The following is a 7,294-nucleotide window of genomic DNA, read 5'->3' as shown; positions in this document are numbered from 1 at the left end:
GGGCCGGGCGGCGGCGGCGGCGGCGGCGGGCGCGGGGAGCCCGGCGGGGGCGGCCGCGCAGAGAGGCGCCGCCGGCCGGCGCGTCCCGAGGGGCGTCCTCACGCGGGCGCAGCCGTTTCCCCGGGCGACCGCGGCCGGGGAACCCCTCGCCTGCCGACGCGCCCGCGGAGACTTCCTCGCGAGGAGCTGCCTCCGCGCCGCCGGGAGCCCTGGGCCTGGCGCGGGGAAGCCTCCGCCCGGGGCCGCGGCTCGGCCTCGGGCGCTTCCGCCGTGGGCGGCGGGCGGGGGCCACGCACGCCTTCGACGCGCGGCCGGGGGGCTTCTTCTGCGCTCTGGGCCGGCGCGAGGGTCGGGCAGCGCCGGGGCCGCACGCGGAGGCTTCCCGGGCCGCTCGGCCCTGGCGCAGCCGCGCCGCGGGGCTTACTCCTGAGGAAGCCTGCGTGGGACTGGGCCGCACAGCTTGCCCAGGCGGGCCCCCAGCGTCGGCTCAGGCTGGAGCCGCGGACCCCCGGGGGAAAGGGGAGCAGAGGCGCCTCCTGACGCCCTGGGGGCGCTGCCTCCGGACAGAGGTGGCTCCCGCCGCCTCCGCGGCCTGGTGGATAAAGGACCGCCCGGGCTGCCTTTGAAATCACAGCGGATTTCGTTTGGCCTTTTTGGGACTCGCCTTTGCACGGATCCAAACGGGTCCTGGCAGCCTCCCGCGGCCGCGGAGGGAGAACCGGCCCGGCCGGGCGGACGCATCCGGGGAAACTTGGCCACGCTGGGCGCTTCCTGGCAGGGTTGCGGCAGGAGGAGCGCTGGCCTCGCTGCTGAAGTTTTCGCCCGGCCTCCCCGGCCTGCCTGCTGGAATTACAACCCTCGTTGCCCCCTAACCAGCTTGCTCACCCGCCTGGGGACACAGGGATTTGTGGTCAGTCACTTTTGGTGGGCACCAGGTTGCAAAAGGCTGCTTCTGCCCCTCTGCTTGAACGCGGTTGTGTTGATGCTTGTCTGATTGAAGCGTGATTCCAGGATCTGTTGCAGCATAAATGTGTCCCGACTGATGTAGGGCACGATCTGTGCACGTTCAGGCAGAAAAGGGCCTTACTGCTCCCGGCAGGCCTTTTTCTGCCTAAACATGTGTAGGATGGCTCCTTAACTTTGTTGACAGCTGCCCTGGAATTGCTTTCAGGTAGGGATGCGTTCTGTTGGCACCAGGCCAAGATGGTTTCATGTGCCTGCACACCCCCAGCTTTTACAGGGTTTATGACTCGGTGGCTCTCACCATGTTATTTGAGCTGCTTTTACAGAATCACATTTGTGGTTGTGTACTTTTAAGCTTTGTGCACCGCCCAAGGAGTGGTCTGGGTGAAAAGCAAGCTAGGTGTTTTAAGAATATAAGGAAGAGCGTGTTGTTTTTTACACGCGCCAACGGGCGCATCTAAATCAGTCCGTACTGGGTTTTGGGTGGCTACCATTGGGTGCCCTCCGTTGTATGTTGTGCTCAAGTCCCGGACACCCTGCTTGCAGCCTCGGAGTGACACAGGATTGGGTTGGGCATTGCCCTTCTGGCAAGCCCTTCCTTCTCTCCCGTCCTGCTCAGTCCTGAGCCCAGCTGCCCATGGCCCCCTCGGGGGTTGCAGCTAATGCTGGACAGGCGTCGAATATTCTGTCTGCAGCTGCAGCTCACCTTGAAACTCGGTGGGGGTAGGTTGTGCGAGGGTGAAGCCGCTGCAGAACAATCCGAATGTGGTTTCATCCTGGCACAACCCATCTGTGCTCAGAGAAGCCGCCGTGAGCTGCTTGAGCCAGCCTGCCCGAGGGCTCAGGGAGGCAAGGCCTGCCCCAGAGGCCTGGCGCAGGCACCTCTGCTATGAAGTCTTCTGCTGTGGGGTGGCATAAAAATGAAATTTAAACCAACAAATAAAGTCAGTTGGAATGATGCGTTGCCAAGATGTCGGGATGTGAAACCTCCCCACCTCCCAGCATCTGAGGAACACGGAGAGCCCAAGCCCAGAGCGCCAGCAGAAAGACCAGAGAACCAAAGCAAGGCAGCTTAGTCGCTTCTGGATATGTTGGACCACAACTCCCATCGTGCGCAAAGAGCCTGGAGGGCAGAGGAGGGTCAGAGAGCTGCACTGGGCGCTGTCAAAGCATCTTGGGGGTCCGAGGGCAGGGGATTTGGCAGGCCTGCTGGAATGCTTCGCGTCCCTCCCCACAGGCCGAATTGCATCCTTGACACCCAATGCAGGAAGCCGGAGGGAACGCGAAGTCAGCAGCCAGCCCGGGGCAGTTCCACCATTCGGGGAAGTGGGGTGTGCAGTCCTAATGCCAGGCCGGGGGGAAGTTCGGCGCCCGGGGCCGGAATAGGCCATAGCAGTGGTACTTTGAACTGCCCCTTGCTTCCCAGCTGGGACTGGGGCAGGCACTGGGGTCTCCATGGTGGGGCCCAGCAGCCCTGTGTACCTGAAGACCCCTGCCAGGTATCCCAGCCTTCTTGATTTTCATTTAATTTCGGAAGGCTTTTTAATGAGAAGAATTCGCCGGAAATTCGACGTGCTGCTAGCGAAGCACTGCACTCTGGGAAATCTTTCTTTGGGGCCTGCAGGCGGCGTTGTGGTTTGGTGCGATACACGGTGCCCCCTTCTCGGGTTTGGGGCAGCGCCTTCTTGAGTCCCCATTTTCCTTCCAGAAAAAGAGTGCTTCGTGGCCAGCCCACTGCCCGCCATCTGGCCAGCTGCCCCAGGGCAGGCGCCTTGTGAGAGTGGCCACGACCGCCCCCTCGGCATCCCAAACCCTTTCCTAACCCAAGAAGTGTGGGGCGGCGCTGTCCGCCCGGAGCCAGGAGCAGGCGTGCTCCCGTCCTCCTCCCGCGTGGGCGCGCTAGGCGGCCCCCGGGGCGCGGGGGTCCTGCTCGGAGAGGGCCCCCCAAGGCCAGGCAGCGGCCTTGCTTACGGGGACTGAAGCCTCGGCGCGCTCGCAGGCGGTGGCCCCGCTCGCCCCCCCTGCAGGGAGGGGACGGCGGGAGCAGGGAGGCGCGCAGGCAGGCGGCCCAGGCCGCTTCCAAAGCCGCCCGTGCGAGGCCGCCTGCAACCGGGCGCACCGCTCGCCGCCCTCGCGCGCGCTCCGTGCTGCGCGAGGATCCCGATGGCGGCGGCAATGGGAAAGCGGCGGGCCGCGCTGGGTGCAGCGGGACCTCCGGCCCGCCCGGCCGCCCCCTCTCCCCGCCGCGCGGGCCTCCGAGGCGAGCGGCGTGCCGCGCATCCGCGGGCCTCTGGCGCCCCCTGCGGCCCGGCTCCCTCCCCGGCCGCCGCGCCGGGCGCAAGCGGGAGTCGGCCCGGGGCGTCCTGCGCGCACGCTCGGGGCAAGCGCGTCCCGCTGCGCTCGCCGGGCGCCCCGTGTGCGCGGCAGCGCGGGAGGCCAGAGAGCGGCAGCCCCGGAGCCCCTGGCGGGAAGGGCGAGGGCGGCGCTGCGGGACCGCCCGCCCTGTGCACGCAGCCCCGGCCAGCCCCCTTGCCGCGCGGCCCGCCAGGAAGGGGCTTGTGCTGATCCGCCCCCCCCCCCCCGCCGCCGCATGGGTGCTTTTAAGTGGGTCAGTATATTGGATGTTTTCATAAATAAAATAAATAAATAAAATGTCTAGTCCGCTGTCCCCCTTTCGTCTCATTTTATCTGACTTTTTAAGCTTACGTTCTCTTACTGGTTTTTTTATCCTAGATGGCCCCGGAGGCTTCTTCTGACTCACTCTGTTTCTATGTTTGTGCTATTTATTGATACTGATACCGTTGGCTTTATATCGTGCCTTGTGAAATGTATAATGAATTGCATTGTCTTAATTGCCGTGCTTAAGTTGTGAGCCACCCACACGGCCTGATGGCTAAGGGGTGGCACAGAAATCAAACCAATAAAATAAGTAGGCAGCTTGCAAACAGCACATGCAGGGAGGGAAAATAAATCGTGGTGGCTTGTTTCTCATCCAAGATTTCCGAACCCAGCCAGGAAGTACCCCGGAAGCAGAACAGACTGCGGGGCGCGTGGCTTGAGGGAAAGGGGAGCAGCAGAGAGATGAAGGGGGAAAGACTGGGGGAGCACTCGGGCAAGGGGAACACCTGTGGTCAGTGGGGAGGGAGAGGGTAGGAGCTTGGGGTGCAGTTGTAGGTAGGGAAGGCAGGGCAAGGATAGCTGCAGGCTTGGGATCGCTTGGGGCCCCGTGGACCAATCCCCCCCCCCCGCCCTGCAGTTCAAATGCTCCCCACGTTCTGAGATCAGGGTGGCGAACATCTGCCCTCCTGGACATGCCACCTCCTCCCAGGCTAAACCACCCCTGTGAGGATGCCTCCAGGCTGGGAGCCCCCCCCCCCGCCTCCCTCGGTCAGGGGTCCCACTGCCATACTGCTCTGGCCCCCAGGAAGGTCTCCCTGGTGTCCTGCAACCTGAACCGCTATTCCGTGTTCTGTGACAGAATCTTGGTTTTCAGTTTGCAGGGAATGAACTCTCGGCCTCGTGGGGACGATCTGCACGTCTGAACCTCAGCAGCTTCGTGGAATCGGTGCCCCAGTTCCTGCAGCAACTAACGAGAGACAGTGCACTCCCGGGCAGAGACAAACGCCACCACGAAATCACAGCCCATGTGCAGGCGCTTTTATAACCTGCTAGTCACATACACCAGGAAAGAGAGTTACGTGTCCAGATAATGTTGGCACAGTAGCATCCTGATGTCTAGGCATGACATAATATTCTAAACTGTTCAGAAATACTGGTAACAATCCCATGGAAAAAGTTACTGATTGCTTTATTGACATGTCAGTTCAGTAGCCTCTGTGTCGGCTTAAACATGCAAATATGTCTGATTGAGGAACCATTCAGGAAAACTGGTTTGGCAGCAACACCGCACAGGCCCTTTGCCTCTGTGGAACGAGCGATTAAATGGGCCCATTCAGAAAATAATGGGCACCTTTGTCTCCGCTCGGCACAGCCGGCTTGGGATTCTGCTGCTTTCCAGGAAAGAGGTGCAGGCGTGTATGAGCAACCCTTTCCTACCCGGATTCTTCTGAACTTTCCCAACAAGGGCACAGTGGGATGATTAAGAAGAGGCGCTGCCGTGCTCTTCGTGGCAGCCTTTGGGTGCTTGAGTGCCGGGTGCTTGAAGGGCCGGGGAGCGGAGAAGAGCCTGCACTCCCAGTGGGATCCTCCCTCCGCAGGGTGGGCGAGGCAGAGGCCCCGGCATTTCAGGAACCATCACAGGAAAAAGGGACCTTTGGGTGGCGATGTGGAAGAGCTTTCCTTCATGGGGCTGCCACAGATGCTCTTGGATTCAGCTCCCATCAGCCACCGATGATTCGAGGCACGGCTCGGGGTCTCCTGGAGGGCCACAGGCCCCTTGTCCTTGCTTGGCGCCCCACCAGAAGCCTTCCTGCAGCCAGCCCTGCCAAGCAAGGTGTGTGGCCAGGCCAGACGGAAGGGGGCCTCCGCCTTCTCCCTGCGCCAGTGCGCTTTCCTTGCCGTTCCCAGGCCAGCCTGATCGGGCCCGCTGCGATCGCGCACAGCTCAAGCACAGGGCTTTTCCTTCCCTGCCCTTTGTTTCCGTAGGGGGACCGCCATGGAGCCCTCCCTTGCCTCCTTGTGTCGCAGAGCTGCGCTGATCTCGCAGGGAGCCTGCAGCTGCAATATTTTCGGAGCGTGGGGTTTGTTTGCTTCCCTGCAAGCCGCCCAGGGCGCCCGAGTGGCCGCGTGGCCTGTGAATTGTACTGACGAGCAAACGGCGCTTCTAGGACAGGCACGTGGCGCTGGTCCTGGGGACGCGGCAGCGCGATGGATGAGTCAGTGGCCGGCACCGCCGTGAGTCAACCTGCGGCAAAGGCCACCCCCCCCCCTCGGCCGGGAGCTGCTCCGAACCCGGCTTCTCCTGACTCACCACGACCGTCTCCCTCAGCAGCGGGTGGCGGAGGAGGTGGGAAGGCGAGAAGCGCACGGCTGTGCTCGGTCTCCTCCGCTTTGCCGAGAGGGTCATGTGCCACTGCGCTCGTGTAGGAGGGAGAAAACGGGGGGGGGGGTGTCCTTGGAAGATGGAGGGCGGGCAGCAGGAGGGGTGCAGACTGCCGGACTCCCGGCTCGGGGGGCCTTGAAGCCCCGTGCAGGTGCTCAGGAGGGAAGGCCCCCGATGCCCCCAGAGGCCAAGATGAGGCTCCCTGGGAGAAAGGACTCCTTCTGGGCCCCGGAGCTGGACTGGGAGCTGAGCACCATTCGGGAGGGTCCCTCCCTGCGGTTGTGGGGGGCACCCTGGACTGAGATGGGGAAGGCCCCGGGGCAAGGGCCTGCCCCACCATGAAGCTCACCGGGCGCCTCCAGGCCCACCTCTGACTCACAGCCTGATCTACTTTGCAGGGTTGTTGTGAGGGTAAAACAGGAGGGCTGGGTAAGCCACACTGCGTCCCCCGCAGGAGGGAAACGTGGGCCCCGAAGCAAGCAAGCACAATGCCACGCGGAGGGCCGAAACAGCAGAATTTCCGGAAGGGGCCTTCCTGCAGCCGGGGGTCCCTTTGGGGCACTGCGTGGCCCCAGGTCTGCACGCTCCACCCCCGGCGACGCGCCCAGGGGCTGCCCGGCTGTTTCCGCCGGGCGACAGAAAGTTTGCAGACGTGCGATAGCAGCACGACGGGCTCCTCCCGGAAAACCCGAGGCCGCACAAGCAGGGGCTCGCACTCAGATGCCAGCCAGCCCCTCTCGGCAAACGCCGTTCCGCGGCCCCCCGTTTCCCGCTCCCCAGCCAGCAGCACCGGATCCGCTGAGCGGCGTCTCGCTTGCTCCGCATTCTGTGTGTGCAGCGCCTGAATCTGCAGAGTCTCGCTCGCCCTCTCGTGCGCGCCTGGTGGCATTTTCGCTGCTGCACTTCGAGGAGGAGCCCATGGGGAGACGCCGATCTTTTAACCTCGGGCTGGGACCTCTCCCTGAGATCCCTGCAAAGGTCTCGCAAGGTCCTCCCTGCGCATCCTGATGGAAGGCGTCCAGCCCCAAATTAAGCCATGCTGCAGGAGGAGGCCGCCCTGGCTGCCGCCGGCTTGGCTCAGCTTCGTGTCCCCAGCCCCTTCTGGGCGCTGGCAGGTGCCGGCCAGGTGTGGGGGGGCACGTGGCGGCTATCTGGGGCTTTCCTTCTGGTCCTGCCATGCGGGGACGTCGGGGCCCGGCCCAGACTGGGGAGCACCCCGCCCCCCCGGCAACCTGCTGTGGGTGCCGTCCCGTGTGGGCGGAGGCGCACTGAGCGGTCAGACCTCTCCCGGAGGACGAGGTGCAGCGCCGCCTCCTGTGCCCCCTCCCG

This window comes from Varanus komodoensis, unplaced genomic scaffold, assembly GCF_004798865.1.
Source record: "Varanus komodoensis strain SLA01 unplaced genomic scaffold, ASM479886v1 scaffold91, whole genome shotgun sequence".
Classification (NCBI taxonomy): Eukaryota; Metazoa; Chordata; class Lepidosauria; order Squamata; family Varanidae; genus Varanus; species Varanus komodoensis.
Note: the sequence above shows the minus strand (reverse complement) of the source record.